General features: G+C 38.1%; 1 protein-coding gene across 1 annotated transcript in view; it reads right to left on the bottom strand.

Moving 5' to 3' along the window:
• Positions 1-18588, bottom strand: part of Il1rapl2 (interleukin 1 receptor accessory protein like 2) — a 1099213-nt gene that overhangs the window by 667224 nt on the left and 413401 nt on the right. The window lies entirely within an intron of this gene.

Below are 18588 nucleotides of genomic sequence, written 5' to 3' on the forward strand. Positions count from 1 at the left end.
TCTTGGACAAATTAATTAAAGGAAGAAATTAATCAAAGCAAGCTTTTGAATCCATGTGCATGGACTTCCTCCCCTTAAGGTGGAGTTCAAGAAGCTGGCATTGGTTAAGGGGAAAGTAAGTTTTTTATAGACCAGGAGGTTTGAAATGGGAAATTTGGCAGACAAATAAGTAGGGTTACAAAAACAGAACATAAGCTAACAAGTTGGCCATAAAAACCTTTTGAAACAAAGACATGATTGCAAGGTGGTCATAAGATAGTCATAACAACAGGTGGCCACAATAACCATTTGAAACAAAGGCGTGGTAGTAGCTATTTCCTGGAATAGGTAGTAAAGAACCATTTGTAGTGAAGGTTATAGATAGGACATAGCCTGATACTTGAGAAAGAGATTAATCATAAACAGGAATAAACCTACTTCGTCTTTACTATAGGATGGCTTTCAAGTCTAAGATGGAGGCACGATGGTTCATCACTTCAATGTCTACAAAGACTGATGGACTGATTAGCATTTTAGTACTGTGGAGACATTTGTATTTTGTGTAAATGTTCTTGGGTGAGCTTCCTGACACACTATCTTATATTCCCTTTAAGATGAGAGCTGTTTTTTATGTTGACAAGGTACATATGTTTTCCTCAAAGGTGATGCAAATTCCATATGATTTAGATATTATTCTCTGAGGTTTGGTTTAGAAGTTAGAAGAATAAGTCTATAAACCTTTTGTGCTGTTATGAAACTTGAGGGGTTACAACCTGTGCCCCAAGTCAGGTCTGGTCAGGATCATCAATAAGTCAATTAAAAGGACCAAATTAATAATGTAAATCAGTGAAAGGAAGATTATCCAATGCAGCCATACTGGAAAGAGACAGATCTAGCAAACCCTTTAAGTCTATCTTTTGGGTCCTGAACTTAGATCAGAGTTTAGAGGGTCAAAAATGTGCATACCTAAGTAGTCCAGGTCCAGATGTGGTCCCATGTACTATTGATTCATCATTATTTGTGTTTTAATCTCATCTTGAGAGGTAGTCTGACAAATTGTTAGAACAATGTAAAATAAAATTTCTTAAGGCAAGATAACCCTCTGACTTGTGCTTTTTCTTTCAGAATAAGCTTCCTGGAGAGAGTCACATTTCTTTGGGATCTACTGTTTCAATAGTCTAATAGTGAAAGACACAGGTCTCTCTCTCTCTCTCTCTCTCTCTCTCTCTCTCTCTCTCTCTCTCCCTCTGTGTGTGTGTGTGTGTGTGTCTTGGTTAGGCCTGTTACAGAGTTGTCAGTTGCATCCTATGGTTGCTGAGGATTTGAAATGTCCCTAGTTCAAATGAGGGACTGTATTTTAATTTTGATTAAAATTAATTTGAACATATATTGGCATGCTGTGTATCTAGTTTGTGTGTCAGGAATTGATGTGCTGGAAGGAGACATGTTACTACTCAATTTGGCTATAAGACCGTTGAAAGAGTGTCCACCAAGAAATAGGAAATCCTCATAGGAATCTCCTGCTGTGGAGACAAAATGGCTGAAGCCTTGGAAGCTTGAAGAGGGGGAATTTGTCTTCTGGAGAAAAAATTTATAACATATCAAAGATTTGCAGAAGAGACTAACCATGTAGGAAAGCCTTATTCCTGAAACAGTGGTAGACAAGAGACCACACTTTGTTGGATGTTCTGCATATCTTTTGCTTTACATTTAAACCTACTCTCAAGTCAAGACCTCCCAAGACAGATGGTCACATTGAATAAATATTTTTTGTTATTTCATTATTAATTTGACTTCTTTAATTGCCTTATTGGGAAGAAATGGTAGAACATAGCTCCTTGGGAGATAGGCTATAACCACTAACTCCAGTAACAATATTGGTAGTAATTAACATACTGAATAGTACAGATCTATCTGTCTGACCAAAATATGTATTGTTTCCATGACTTCATGTATGGTGATGAATAAATGGAGTCCTTGAAATTAACACTGAGTATAAGGGCATGTGACTATTAAGAATATGAAATGTGGTTGGCCCAAATTGAGGTAGAGTATCAGTACAAAAAGCACACTGGGTTTCTAAATGTCAGCTGAGGAGAGTCTTACATCTGATCAATATTTAATATTGATTAACTTGGTGAGAATATTTTTGATACATTGCGCCAAATACTAATTATAATTTTGTCTAGTATATTTTTGCATGCTTAAATTTAGCCACTAGAAAATTTTACCTTAGCTATCTACCTTGCAGTATATTCTCCCACCCTCTTTCTCAATGATGGAGATTAAATCCACATTCTTCCTAGTACAATTGATATTTTGTGTCTACTGGGCAATACTACAGTAGTCAGGCTAAATACCAAGTTCATTATACATGAAAATGTATCAACTCAGTGAAAAAATCACTGTGATGCTGCAAAAACTCACAGTTCTTTGATTTCTACATTATTAAACAGATTCTTTCCTTGCCATGTGCTCAGACCACATGAAATCCTCATCAGTATCTTGCAAGGAAATGAACTTTCACATATATATTTGGATACTGTCTTTGTTTACATTTCAAATGTTATCCCCTTTCTCGGTTTTCCCACCCCTGAAACTCCATCCCATCCCTCCTCCCCCTGCTTCTATGAAGGTGTTCCCCAACCCACCCACTTCTGCCTCCCCGCCCTGGCATTTCTTTTCATTGGGGCATTGAGCCTCCATGGGACCAAGGGTCTCCCCTCCCATTGATGCCAGATAAGGCTATCCTGTGCTATATATGAAGCTGGAGCCATGGTGCCTCTTTCTTATCAAAGCTATAATTTCTCCTCCCTTTCTACCAAGATTGTGCTCACACTCCTCCTATGGACCTCTAGTCCATGGAGCACTTCCATCTGTGGCTGCTTCCTTTGCACCCTCTTTTCCTTACTGGCATTATTCTCAGAAGTACAGAAGTAGTCTGAGAATTTGTTTAAAAAACAGGCATGTGTCTGCGTTGTAGCTTAGTAACACAGTATGTGATTAGCATGTCCAAGGACACATGTTTGATTCCCTAGCAACAAAAAGAGAAAAAGCAATGAACCAAACAACTAACCAGATTGTTCAGACAATAGAGTCCCTATTATTTTATTGAGCCTGTTAGCTTTCATCTGTTTTTCTCTGAATCCCATTAGCTCCTAGAAAGAGGCTGGTTTTTTGTAACTCAGATTTACCATATTTTTGACATGACTCAATACCATAGGTCTCCTATGACACTATTCATCCCTAGCTGTTAGCAATTGAGAGTTCTTTTCTTTTAATTTGTAACCCCATCGCATTGTCTGTTGCTTCAAAATATAAGTATTGAATCAGACTAGAAGTACTGGTCTGCTTGCATAATCCTGAAGTGTTCACTAGGAGAATTAAGCTGGAGCTGACACTTTTAAATAAACAAAAGTTCTTGTAAGACTAGAAGACAAGCTGATGAGGATGTATTCACACTTAATTACATCTAAAATCTTCTCTCTAGAGCATAGCAATCCTGCATCATTAGCAGCTGGACCAAAAATCAACCTTAACATTCAAGCTAACAAGTATCACCAACCAGAAGGAAATAATTTGAAAAAGTTAATTCCCTCTCTTGTCAAAATAAATGAATAAATAGACTAATTAATTAAAACCAAATAAAAACAAATTCTATCTTTGTTGGTCAAATCAATAATGGATATGAAACACACATAAAGAAATTATTGGAAATATAAAAAGAAAGCCTAAAGGAGATACAAGTTATCAAAGCTATAATGCTTCATTAAAATAACAATAAATTTCATCTATTAGATATGCACTCTATCCAGTATGAAAATCTTAAAATACAAATTAAGTCTATCACCTGAAAAAGGATTTTCTACATAAGGGATTTATGTAAAATCATATACTTGGTAAGAAGTGAAAAGAAACAAAAATAATGCTGTCTGTCTCTCTTACTCCTCTGCCATCTATTATTTGTCATGTCGGGTACACACACATACACATGTCTACACACACACACATGCACATGCACACACACACACACACACACACACACACACACACACACTCTACATTCTCTGGAAATGGAGAATAAACCAGTTACGGTATAACAGCTGTTCTTCAGGAGCAGAATTACATTAAACAAGCTTCAACATTACCACTAGACTAAGATTAGTTCCAATTATATAGCAGAGACCATAGTACAAGCTGACTTGGGACGTACATATGCAAATTCTGTTAGGTCCTGGAATGTGAGATTGGTCTGGATATGGCATGTTTCCTTGCATGTGGAAGAAACTGTACTGAGAATCTCTAAATATTCAGGAATACATTAAGAAGGAAAGATAACAATCATATGAAATGTTCCATCTGCTAAATGGAGTGAACAAAGGAGGCTGAGGGAGATGAAAAGTGCACAGGCTAGCCTGGTTTTGTGATAGACACCTATACTCCTAACACTGAGGTTTTTGGGGGAAGCAAAAGTATCAGAAATTCAAAGTCAGCTTCAGCTATGTAACCAATCAAGGACAGCCAAGGCTACGTGAGTCTTTCTCTCAAAAACCATAACAAAACAAAACACAGCAAAATTTCCAGGAATAACTGCTTATGTTGGTACTCCTACTAGGTTGATACAAAAAATAATTTCCAAATGCTTTTAATTCTTGAAAAGGTAAGAAAGCAATATAGAGAAAGGACCAAGAAAAATTGTTGAGATAATCTACCCCACCAACACCCACACACATTGTATCAAAGAGCTCTGTAGTTGTACACCTGTATTTTCAAATGTTAGTTGCTGTGCTGGCAGAGCCAAGTGCTAGAAGGGTATTTGGTATTGTCATTTCTATGGCCTGTTACCCATGTTTGTCATTTCCTCACTTGCCTGAAAGATGATTCTCTGAGAATGTCATATTAAGAAGCAAACAGCTGTGGTGAAGTTCATGTAGCCCTCAATGCCAAAAGGCAACAAAGAGAGATGGACCTGGATTTGTTCTGCTGCTGACTGGTTGAGACTGGATGAATAAAGAATGTGGCTTTTTGTAGAAATAAGAGCTGACAGCTGAGGCTGGGGCAGACAGACAGGAGGAAGAGAGAAGCAGTCAGGAGTGTGGCAGAAGGGGACAGAGCAGAAAGGTAAAGCAGTGAGAGCCCTGTGGAGAGATGCAATGGTAGAGAAGTCCAGTTAAGTTTGGAAGCTCACTGACGGCCAAAAACTTTAAACTCTATTGATATCTCCATGTCCTTATTATTATTAAACCTCAATCAGGACCCCAAAAGGCAACAATAAAAAACGGATAAAATCCACTAGAGCACTTTCATAAGTATGAGACACTACAGTGCAGTAGTCATATGAATGGAGGTTCCCTGAAAATTGGTAATAATAAATAGTTTCTGAATGCACAGAGATCAGAAATTAATTCAAAATCAAATATTACAATGAATCAGAGTAGTTTCTAGCAATGTTCAACCACAGAGAAGCCTTCAGTAAGAACACCAATATTCACTTTGCATTGTGAAAGCTGCCACATCATGTGATGCCAATGAGTGACCCTGAAATGCTACAGCTTATATTTGACAGTATTTCATATTACTAATTATTATTAATACAAAGTTTACAGAACAGGAAAGAATCCTGGTATCTTCATAAAAAGACATACAAGTATGCTAAAACATATTTTAAAGTGTTTCGACATCCTTAGCCAACAAGGGAATACAAATTAAAACTATTTTGACACTTTTTCTTACCCCAGTCACAATGGCTAAGATCAAGAAAACTAATGACAACAAATGCTGGTGAGAATGTGAGAAAAGGAGAACCCTCATTTGTTAGTAGGAATGCAAACTTCTGAAGACACTATGTAAATCAATGTAGAGGCTCCTCAAAAAGCTAAAAGTAACATATGAACCAGCTATACCATTCCTGTGCATAACCACAGATGACTCTGTAGTGCCAGGGAAGTGTTAGCAACCCCCCCAAACAAAAAAAAAAAAAAAAAAAACAGATGGAAGTTGATCCAATGGAACTCACAGCAGGCTCTCATTCTATTCCAGCTAGCTCAGGCCCCTCAGCTCACCTCCAACATGCAGGACAGTTTTTGGTGGAGAGAGGAGCCCTGATTGTCTATCAGGGCAAGGCTTTATAGTAAGCAGCAAGCAGAGGGTAAGTGTGCAAGCATCTAATTGGAAAGCTACTATGGGCTTTCTTATAATTGGTTGGTGCTGAGAATCAAATCATAAACTTAATTTTTTCTGTACTGGTGGTCGGTATGCATGGGGTGGGCTTGTAACCGCAGGGTGTAGATGCTGGTTTTGTTGGGGGTGTAACCTGGAGATACAGGACTTGTTGGGGTTGAGCCTAGAGGCTGGAGTTGGGCTCGAGTTTTGTTGGAGGGGTGGTGACTTTGAAACTAATGTTAGGTACCAGCTGTTAGTTTTTCTGAGTTCAAACCTAGGTCAGATTCGCTAAAATGGAATCTGAATTTAAAAGATTTGGCCTCTTATCTCCCCCTTTCTCTTGTGACTAGGAGGCCCAGTCATGGGACTTTTTGAAGCTCATAGGCTTGGTTATGGAGGGACTGATAGTTACATTTTATCACCATAAGTTGAATAGTCCCAAGTTTTTTTATTATTATTATAATTGAACTAATTTGCTTAGAATATAGGGGCCAAAGGTAAGGAGCAAAAGTAAAATGAGCAGGGGGCCCAGCCAGGTAGATATCAGGATGGTCAGCCATGGGAAGGTGTTGAACCATGATTCAAACAAGTCTTGTATCTATTCTCATTCTCTCTCTCTCTCTCTCTCTCTCTCTTTCTCTCTTTTTCTGTGTTCAGAATAAAAATAATTTTTTGAAGGTTGTACATATTCTTCCCTATTGCATGAACAGGAGATCTAGCCCCCTTTTATTTTGGAGCACCACCTCTGCCAAGGAGTCCAGACAATATTGGAAAAGGGAGACTCTTTTGTAAATTTCTTTATATCAGTGTCTATGGCCTCTCTTAGACCACTGTAATGTTTGTTTTGTAACACTAAGGAAGCTACCCCATTCTTATGTAGGTCACATCCAATCCTATAAGAGCTGCCAGAGTTACAGCTGGAATTGGTTCTTGCTTAGCTCTTGGTGTGGGCAGGGGAAGGGGTGTTTAAACCTTAAGTTCTATCTAGAAAATTTATAACTTGTTCCTTAGTGTGATAAATCATAGGTAAAAACTGGACAAGGGTACAGAATTCCTTGTCCTGATGTAGTATAGTACTGTGGATGCATGAGGTGAGCCCTGTAGTGCATGTCCACCAGGTATTGATGGGTGGCAATAGGTAGTTACCATTGTTTAGATTTATCTTACAAGTCTTGTTACATAGATGGCTATAGAACACAGGAACTGTCTCTATATAGGTGTTTTGACCCTCTATGGCCTATAAGGTCAACCTAGCTTTACCTTGATGCCATCTATACTCATTGGGGTTCTCAGTTTAAGTAAAGTTTTAAATCAGCTATACCCTCAAAGTATGGTGGTCTTATCTTGTAGCACAATCAGCATGATTTATTCAACTTAGGGCGGGTGACCATCATATTCCAGAGGGAGTCAAGGTTCTCATTTTTTAGTCTGTGGTATCCCTGAGTTTTTGGGTTAGACCCCAACTAGGGGAAGATGCATTCGTGTGGGCCTAGGGATGGGATCTGAGCACACAGAGGTGGAGTAGGTTGGGGGTTAGCTAGCAGGATGTTGGGGCTGAGAGCAATTGGGGGTATCTGAACATAGAGTCAAATGGTAAACAGGACTCTAGGATCCTTACTGGTAACATAAAATCTTTGTCCCCAAGTCTTATCAGCAGCCTGTTTACCCTTCTTTTCATCATCTATGAATCTAATAATAAGAGGATTGTATTTCTCCTCACAGTCTCAGATATTGAGCCTAGTCATGGTGATAAGGTCTTTATTAGGGGACTTTTAGTGTATCTATCTAGTGGATTTACATCCCTAGGTTGTAGAGTAGAAAACCTCAGGGCTTCTGTACCTCTTGCATTGGTTATGGTTAAAGTTTAGTTTCCCAATGCACCAACTATGTATTGCTCTAGTGCAGTTTTACTACCATATCACAGACATCACCACGGAGATCAGGGAACCAGGTACCTGGGGACATAGCCCAAGAAGTGGAATTGACAGTCTTTCCTGTGGCCCTATTGATGAGGGCCCAGGTAAGATCCAGGGCCTGGTGAGAGTTGGGTTCTGCAGCTCAGGCAGTGAGGAAGCTTATCATCAGAATTGCTGTAACTTGAGCTTGAGAGGGTTGGAAGGATGTTTGATAATCTTGTATCTTTTCTTTTTACTTTTCTTTTCTTTCTTTTTTCTTTTTTCTTTTCTTTTTTTTTTTTTTGGTCTGGTTCGTCCTCGACTGTAAATGGATCTGTAGTTTGAGTGTGAGTTTGATGAATCTAGACTGTAATTTCCTCAACCTTCAGGGCAGTAGGTGTTGTCAAAAGGATAACATAGGGGCCTTTCCAGAGAGGTTCTAGTGACCCCTGGTGGTGTCTCTTTATTAGAACCCAATCTCTGGGTTGGAATTGGTGGGGCTCCAGAAGGGGATGGACCTGTTTCATAGAAAGCATGAAGTTTAGGCCAAATACGTTTGCGTATCCATTGGGCACCTTTGAGATTGTCTCATAACTGACAATCTGTTTCTGTAATCACTTCTGCCTGTAAACTATGAATAATGGGGGAGGGTGACTGAAACATAATTTTAAAGGGGCTGAGTCCCATCTGGTATGGGGAGTTTTGTATCCAATAATAGGGAGAAGAGTTACCTAGTCACCACCAGTCTCTAATGTTTAGTTAAGGTCTCTTTTAGGGTTTTATTTATTTTCTCTACCTGTCCCGAACTCTGGGGCCTTATGTACAATTAAGTTTCTAATTAATTCCCAAAATATTAGTCAATTTCTGATTTACCTGAGACTCAAATATAGGTCCATTATCTGACCATGTAATCTTAGGAAAACCATATCTTGGAAGAATTTCTTTTAGTAGTGTCTTTGCTATCATCTGAGCAGTCTCATGGTTAGTTGGGAAAGCCTTAGTCCATCCTGAAAAGGTATCTATAAACATCAGTAAACATTTAAATCTGATTTTTTTTTATTTTACCTCTATGAGGTCCATCTCTCAACAGACTCCCAGTATTGAATATCAGGGATTTTTTTTCATTGGCAGCTGTATTGATCAATTGACAGGCCTTATAGTTTTTAACATTTTTTGTTATTTTCGAGTGGGCATCTCTAACTCCGAGGTGGGACGGGTAGACTAAGTCTTGTATTCTCTGGGCTCTCATATGTGAAAAACTATGAATCTTTTTCATTATGTTTAGACCCATTTTTTCTGATACAATTGGTTTTTATTCATCTGTCTTCTACTATCTCTTATAACATTGAGACATGCACAGATTTTTGGCTCACATCTCATCATTTGTAGTATATTTAGGCTGGTCAGGGAATGTGGGGGGTCTCTTGGGTCTAGGGCAATCAAGAATATGAAGGGTCCAATTTTTAGGACTACCACCAGGCTGTTTCATCTATCTGGTTGTTGCCCTTTGAGCTGAAAATTTTTTTTTCCTTTTGATGGCCTGGGCAGTGAATGATGTACAACTTTTTAGGCCCCCATAGAGACCTTAGAAGGGAGAGGATTTATTTTTTATTTTTGATAGTCTTTTTTTTTCCTGATGTCAGAAGACCTCTCTCCCTATAAATAGCTCTATGGATATGAGTGATAGTGAAGGAATACCAACTATCTGTGTAGATGTTAAGTCTTTTGTCTTTTTCTAACTCTAATATCTTGGTTAGAACTATTAATTTAGATTTCTGTGCTGATGTTCCAGCCGGGAATGGCTTTGTTCATATTATCTCAGTGTTTGAGACTACCATTGTCTCAGCATATGTCTGTCCTGAATGAAGCTACTAGCATTGGTGAACCATGTTGTCTCTGCATCCATTAAAGGAGTATCTTGAAGATCTGGTCTGGTCCTCTGGATATGGGCTAGGACATCTGAGCAGTCATGTAGAGGCCCTTCAAGATCTGGATCTAGTAGTGGGGTATCTCGTGTCAGGGAAGTTGGGGCCAGAAAGATGATCCTAGGCGGGTTTAAGAGTGAGACTGATAATGAGTCATTTTGGTATTGGTGAGCTATCTATTGGGAGGCTGTTTGAGTACCCTTTCAATATAGCATGAGGCATGATGATGGTCAGGTTCTGGCCCAATGACAGTTTGTCTTTGACCAAGAGGGTCATTGTAGCTATATGGATTAGAGGTCAGCCTCTGGCCATTGGGTCTGATTTCTTTGAAAGGTGGGCTACCAGTTCGTGCCAGGGCCCAAGAGTTTGCATCAATATCTATTTGTCACCCCAGATCTCTCATCTATCAAGAGGTCAAAGAGCTTCTGGCAATCCCAAAGCTGATACATATATGCAAAACACTTAGGGACATTAAATAAATAACCCTTAAATTGTAGGTAATCAGAGATATTAAGATAAGTAAGGAAAACAACAAAAAACGCTATGACCTATGTAGAAATTCACATCAGGAAGCACACAGTCAATAAAAGAAGTTAGAGTGACTCACTTATGTGACATAAAACATTCCCAGACAAGTTAGGTAATATTGCTTATGGAAGCTGTTGATTGTTGGTTGTGTTAAGTCATGTTTTTCAATGTGTAGTTTTCAGATTTGGTACATATATGCAAGTCAGACTAAGCACAGAGTAAAACGAAACCAGCCACATATTTGTGACAGGAACAAAATCCACCAAAGTTAATTTTAACTTCATTATAAGTTATCCACATAGGTGATTTGAGTACTATTTCTTAGGACATTTAACAAGGCCTAGAAGTCTTCATATGCCCTGTTCCCAAAAAGTATTTGATGAAATGAAAAAGAGCAAGTTCAAAGCGCTTGATGGAAGGCATCATTATTTTTCATAATTATTAATTGATAAAGTAGGAGAGATCAAGTTTGATTAATGAAATTTAATTATTTCAGTGATATTGTTGATTGAATTCAGAGACATGTGTGCTGGGCAACTGCTCTGTTGCTGAGACACACCCCCAAGCAACAATTTGAAATGAATTTTTAATCTAAATCATCAATGCATATTCCTTATGCTTTTAGTTTAACTTCTTGGCTAATGATGGAAACAGCTATTCCCCATTCCATCCTATCCACGTTCTGAATGATACAAGCTCCCCTCAAACAACATCCAACTCTTGTTCTTCTAGTCTATGCTCTGTGTCTTAGTCGAGTCCTAGCTCTATGTCTATAAATTACATAGTTACACTGTTAGCTTTTAAATTAACTTTAGGTAGTGACTGCTGACCGCTTTTAGCTTTGCTAAAAATTTCCGTTTCCCAGTGGCCAAACCATATTGGGTTAAATAAGTTCACAAATGATGTTCTTGGGATTATATTTCATTATTTATTGCTGAGCTATCCAGTTTATCATGATTACAATTCCTTTCTTTTTTGATTTTCTTATAACTTTTGGCAGTTCATTAGGTGGCTCATTTCTTTTCACTTACTTAGTTTGCTATGTACCAATAACTTATTCATCTCTAAATTGCTGTCACTCATTCTCAAGTTCATCCTGGAGGTGTTGCTGTCAAGAGTTCTCTGTATTCCCCCCCTCAATGTGGGAGGCGCTTTGGGGAGTGTATATGAAGATGTCTAAGGGAAAAATCTTTTTTGCTCCTGCCTGCTTGCTTTCACATTTCTCTGACAATTTCATTTACCAGAGATACTGCTGTCACCTTCACTTTTGCTCTCATCTTTAGTTGACATCAGAACATATCTTCCTTTACTTCCAATCTGGACTGAACTTTACAGTGGCTTTACAGCAACCTTACAGGTCCTCTGTGTCAGATTGAGAATGCTGAAGCATCTTGATCATGTACAGACCAGTTTCTGGGTTCTCAGGCTTTCCAGTATGAAAAGAACCATTGTTGGACTATTTAGACTATATCATTTAAATCAATTTAATAAACATCTTTTTAATATATTTATACTCTATCGGTTATGCTCCTCTAGAGGTCTTGACTACTGGTCTCCTTCCTTATTGTATTTTTTGATACAAATTTTCATTATATATCCTAAGATGGCATGAATCATATTCCTCCTAACTCAGCCTCCCAGATTCTAAGATTATAGGCAAGTGCCATCACATCTGGAATAATTACAGTTTTAGAATTTAGAAAAACTTAATTCTATGCCACATTTTATATGTCCTTAAAGCTTATTTTAATGTTTTACCATATTGTTTTTATAAGTACATATGTATTTTTATTGAAAATTATTTTTTCATATAATATTGTGATCAGTTTCCCCTCTCTGAACTTCTCCCTGGTCGTTCCCACCTCTCCACCCATCCAACTCCACCAGTTCTTTTTCTTTCTCTTTAGAAAACAAATAGGCAAGAGAAACAAACAAACAGAGCAGAATTTTAAAAAGAAAAAAAAAGCACAAGTAACATACACACATTCACATACACATGCAGAAACACACCTGAGTCTTCACTATCAGGACAATACAATATTTTGGAAAATTGTGTTTATAAGGTGAATATCATTTTTCTGTTTTTATTCTAGTTCAACTCAAAGCCACTTAGAAGTACGAATGTTAAGTCAATGAGTATGAAATCCCTTTGATGAAGTTTTGCCATGGCAAAGGCAATACCTAAGGCAGAAAGAGGAGGATGAAGAGTTGTGCTTGCTTTTTTTTTTTAATTTATTTAGGCAGAAGACAGTGAAGCACGTTTCAATGCCAATGGGGATGTTCTGGTTAAAGGAAATAAATTGAAAATGAGATCCAGGACACAATTGGTAAGAGTGATTTTTGATAGGGTCTTGACCTCTTTGACCTCAACAACAGAAGGGACAGCAAAGCATAGATCCAGATTCAGAGAAAAGCTAAGCCCTTAGAGGACTAGCCTGAAGATTCCAATGTAGTTCTTGTTCTACTGATAGCTATGTAGAAGGTTCTTAATGAATATGGTTGCCCTGGTGGCCTGATAGTCAACTTGCCTTTTAGTCCATACTCCTTTGTCTGACATTGCTCATATCCTGTAATTACCCAGCTTTTATTCTGTCTTCTCCAAGAGTCATTTACTTTGTGAATGCCCATTTGCCCTGGCAGCCCCCTGTATGGCTAATCTCATGCTGCCTAATCACTACCAAACTCCTCTTCAGTTTCCTTGCAGGCTCCACTCAGGTGACATCATTATATTGTCTTTTCAAATCCAACAGTCAATTTTTATATCTAGTTGATAATCATTATCCCACTAAGCTCCCACTTCATCCTCTTGATTACACTCTACTTGCCTATTTTCTGTTTTTCTTGTTAATTTTCCCTGCTGCTTCTGTCCTCTAAGAGATGTTTAAACAATATCCATTAGCAAATTTGTACATGCTGAAAGGGAGAGGAGAAGACTTTCTAGAAGCATTTGCAAAATTAACTTATGAGCTAAGATGGAGTTTCTCCATTGTATTTAACAGTTCTATGTTTTGATGATAAAATGAAGTGATTCTGAGTAAAAGTCTTTTTAAATAGACATTCATGGGCTTTTGTTCTATATTTTTTTATTATACTCAGCTGCAATAGCTCAAAAATCATGAACATTTTTTGTGAATAAATTATAATGTTTTGATTCACAGATCAAGGTAGTATAGTTTGTCACATTCTCAAAATTTTGGGCACTTCCTGAATCTGCAATTTCTGAACATTTGTCTCCATTCCACAAGCCCATGTTGTGTTATATTGGGAATAAGAGAGTGGCACTGAACTGACCAGAAATTTAGTACTAAGAAACCTCAAGTTCAGATTAAATTGATTTTTCACGGATATTGGTCAAGTTCCTTCTGCATCACCTTTTTATCAAAATAATGCTAATGTTTCATCATTTGCTATGGAAGTCATGGTATATCGAAGGAGTCATATAAGTTATATGAAACATAGGCTTAAGAAAAGACTCATATGCAAATAAACAAATTGTATTATATAATTAAACCATCATAAGAATGCTTTATAAGATTGGTACTGTGGAACACAGTAGATAATCAAGATTATATTGAGTAGAATGAAGAATGGATAAATTGCTCAGCAAACTAAGTAAAAAATAAGGTAGAAGTCAGATAGGATTTAATTTTCTCATGCAATGAACGTCACAAATTGTTTTTGGTAAAATCTTTTTCTATGTAAAGATTCATCAAACACAAATGGAGTTATATGATATCTGCCCCTTTGACTAAAACATTCTTTGTATTATATTGTGAGAATAAATTAGATAACATAGAAACATTTTGGGTCTCTGTGTTTAATAGTCAAATAAAGGTAGATTCAATAAAGTTATATATTTCTGTGGGACTTAGAGCTATTACTTTGCTATTAGGAATAAAGAATCTGCTCATAGCAGATTATGAATTACAGTAATTCATACTTTTTTAATGCAACTGTCTTCCTGTAGATGACTAGGTACATTGCAGGATATACTAGTCGGTGTAGTTTTAAAGTAGGCGTGCAACATGAAATAATGGTAGTTTAAAATAATTAACTGGAAAATGAAGACAAACAGAAGCAAAAAATACATCCAAGTCTTCAGTAGAAATATATGGTTACAGTTATTTAGCTTAAAATTTAAATAAAGCCACTCAGGTAAGATATAAAAGTACCTCAAAACAAACAGATCTAGACTAACTTTATTTAAAATTAGTAAAACGGACAAAGTACAAGTACATGGACAATATGTAAAATCTGAATACATAAGTATTCATAAATTCTCTGTCCTAGGAGTGTGTTTCTGCCTGTGCTCCCCCTCATATTTGTAAGCTGAATCTCCCCTGGTTTGCTAGTCTACTGGAATTACCCTTTTCTTTTACCATCTAAATGAAAGTGCTCTAGTCCTAACCGCTACATAATCAAAAATATATCTGGCAATTCTTGAATATTCCTTTTGTTTGCTGGCCATTTTCACTCCCCTGAATTCTGAATCCCAGTTTGCAGTTTATGGCAGTGCAGGAACCATCATTATAGATAACAGTTGGTTTTCTCTATCAGCTCATTCTAAGTGTAGCTACAACTGCTCAGCCTGACTCCTCAAGGCATCACTAAAATTATTTCTGCACAGAATGGACTTTCCCCTAAAGGCTGCTTTAAAAAGGAGGTGCGGGGAATGATTAGTTCGCACCTGGGCGCAGGAGTGGGTTCTTGAATCTTGTTGGGCTGTTGTGATTCCCATGGCTCCAAAGAGACTGGAGACAGACATGAGAGTCTTGACTGAGTTCACTCTGTGAATGGCACTGGGTAGGCGCTATGGGGCTTCACCTGGCTGGGGAGTTCTCACTCAGTCTGAAGTTCCATGAGGGCGCAGAGCTCTTGAATTGGGGATCCCCAGACCAGGAGGTGGCCTGGGACCGACTGGTCTTAAGCCTTTGGGCTCTCAGACGCTGCTGAGAGGCCACAGAAGGACCGAAACTGGGGGGGGGGCATATAACTGGCAGTCCCACAGCAGAAAGAAATGGGGGCGGGAAGAGAAGAAAGAGGCCCTGGCAGCGCCTCGCGGGAGAGACTCAGTTATTGTACTCCCTTAGCAGACTCGGCAGCCCAGCTAGCTGGCTTGAAGAGGCAGTCCCCGTGGCTCGAGCGCAGAAAGGTCTTTCAGGCGGGAATTTAGGCACAGCAGCTGCAGCTACAGCTGCTCATTAAAGGCCTTCTTCGTGTTTTCCCATGACAGGCCCCAAAGACACAAGAAAGTCCTTGGTTCCAAAAGGGTTTATTTTCATGGAGGATATAGATAGATCTTGCAGTACCCCTGTGAAACTCAGGGCAGACCTGAGTTAACTAGGGAGGGGAAAGGGGGGAGGGTCTGGGGAAGAATGCTTAATTGGCTATGCCCTCTGGCCTTCAGGTTTCTCATTAGTATGTCCTATGTGACTGAAGGCGCAGGTTAATGAAATTCCACGACACGTGTTAAGAGCCTGGATTCTGAGAGCATGGTGGAATAAATGCCTATCCCTTGCAAATGCCTGTCCCTTGCAGAGCCTCCAGGCTACTTCTAGCCAGTGCTTCTACCAAAAACCAAGACCCCTTTCACATCCCTACAGGGAGGGGATTGCTGCACAGGGGAAGTAACTGCTTGTAAAAGCTGACTCTCTGACATCAGTTCCTGCTAAGATTCTGTTACAGAACTGGCCAGCTGCCATGATTCTGTAGCCCATTCTCTCATGAACATCTTCCCATGGATTTTTCCTTAGTTCTAGCTCTTGTTCTTTTGGTTGCCTGGAAAAACTTCAAAATATTGTTCACATATTGAGGTGATCAAGTTATCTCATGTTTGTTTCAACCTCTATCCTCAGCTTAGGCCCTATCTTTTATAATTGAAATGCTTGTTAATGTGTTTCCTTAAACAAGTCAACTGATTTGTTCTTTCCATCTTGACTACAAAAACAGTTTCAATTTTTAATTAGCCTCATTTCGGTTATAAAATGTTTCATCTGATAAGAATGTAAAGGTGAATGGATTTCTCAAAAGCCAAGAACTGTAAGAAATAGTGCTATTTATGAATGTTACTTCAAAAGTAATTCATCAACATCATTTTTTAATGTTTTTAAACCAACATATATATATATATATATATATATATATGTAATTTATATGTTAAAACAAATGTGAATTGTTTTGTTTTGTTTTTCTTCAAGTAGTTAAAAGGAAAAGGAAGGCATGCTGCAGTATTGAGATGATTTTTAGAAATAGAAATAGGCTGGAGAGATGACTCAGAAGTTAAGAGCATTGACTGCTCTTCCAGAGGATTGGTGGTTCAATTCCCAGCACCCATATTATATGTCACAATCATCTTTAATTCCAGTTCCAAAGGGTCTGATAAATGCTTCCAGATTTCGCAGGCATCAGGAACATATATGGTGCAAAATAGTCATATTCATAAAAGTTAAAAAGTATTTTTAAAAAAGTAGAATCATTTTTCCAGTAATCCTATGAGTTTTTAATCTGACATTTAGTGCCAGCATAGAAATGTACTGAGGGTGAAGATAAGGTCTGTGAAGCTTCGTGTTGGAGATGAATTTTAGCAGCCTAATTACTTAGAGGCAGGAGAAATATTTTCAAATTCAATTGTGTTTTACAAAAGAAAGAATAATAAAAAATTATCCTTGACTACATGGTTGCCTGGTAATTAATATTATGAATGTTTTAATAAAACCATATTATAGGATTTATTTGGCCATAAATAAAGAAGTTTGGCACTCTCCTATGATAATAAACAAAGAGAACTACTTAAAAAGCCTATAAGATTCCTCTCTCTTCTTCTTTGATCCTAAATAAAGACAAAAGACTAAAGAGTGTGTGAAACTGATAATAGTTCTAAGCAGGAACACAATGAAATATTTTAAAAGATGTTTTGTCTATAATCTCCCTATAATACACAGTAGAAAACAGTGAAAGTTAATTTTCAAATGTCACCACAGGGAAAGCAAAGGAGAAAGAGCCTGACTTGCCATCAGTAGCTGCAGAAAATATATTTCAACCCACTCCCTGCCCCCCTCCCCTGTTCAGCAGCATCACTGCGAAGAGTAACAACTGCATTTGCCTTTCAGAAATAAGAAAGACAGGATTTAATGAGGATCCCTTGCCAAATTTCTAATTCCTGTTTCCTCATCACAAATATACGATTTTGCTTTACTTAAGAGCACCTGTTATGGTTTGTATATGCTTGGCCCAGGGAATAGCATTATTAGAAGGTGTGGCCTTGTTGACAGAGGTGTGTTACTGTCGGTGTGGGCTTTAAGACCTTCATCTTAGCTACCTGGAAGTCAGTATTCTGTTTGCAGCCTTCAGATGAAAATGAAGAATTGGATGCTGCTATGTTCCTGCCTTTATGATGATGGACTGAACCTCTGAACCTGTAAGCCAGTCCTAATTAAATGTTGTCCTTATAAGAGTTGCCTTGGTCATGGTGTCTTCTGCTCACAGCAGTAAAGTTCTAAGACAGCACCCAACAATCTTTGTATAAGCTGCAAGTTATAGAAAAGTTAGACTGTGTTAGAAAAGCTTCCAGTACTTGCTAAAGGTTTCTGTTTTTCTTTGGTTTTAGAATGCTTAAGCAGGGATTACTTCAAACTGCTATCCCCTGCCTCCCCAGAGACAGGGAGACCAAAACAAGGTCTGTCTGTTTCATGTACATGTCTTTATCATGAGCCAACACTTGTTTGGGCAAGTCTAATAGAAGCTCTCAGTTATAATTTGATTTTTAAAATTGTTTATCTCATCTACCTCTTTTCACATCAGTGTTGTGCACTAGATTACTATTTTTTCTTGTGTTATTTTATTCTCCCATTTCATTATTCTGTGTGTGAGGAGTGGCACATTCATGATTTGGCACACATGTATAGGTTAGAAGGAAACTTGTGGGAGTCATTTTTCTCCTTCTATCATGTGGGTTCAGGGAACTGAACTCAAATGACCAGTCTTGACAGCAGGTGTCTTTATTCACCAACCCATGCCATCAATCCTTCTCCTATTCTAACTTTAGGAGAGCCAAAATCTTTCTATCTGTTCATCCTGGTGTTCATAGTTGAACCCTGAGG

Source organism: Grammomys surdaster, unplaced genomic scaffold, assembly GCF_004785775.1.
Source record: "Grammomys surdaster isolate TR1022 unplaced genomic scaffold, NIH_TR_1.0 200, whole genome shotgun sequence".
NCBI lineage: Eukaryota > Metazoa > Chordata > Mammalia > Rodentia > Muridae > Grammomys > Grammomys surdaster.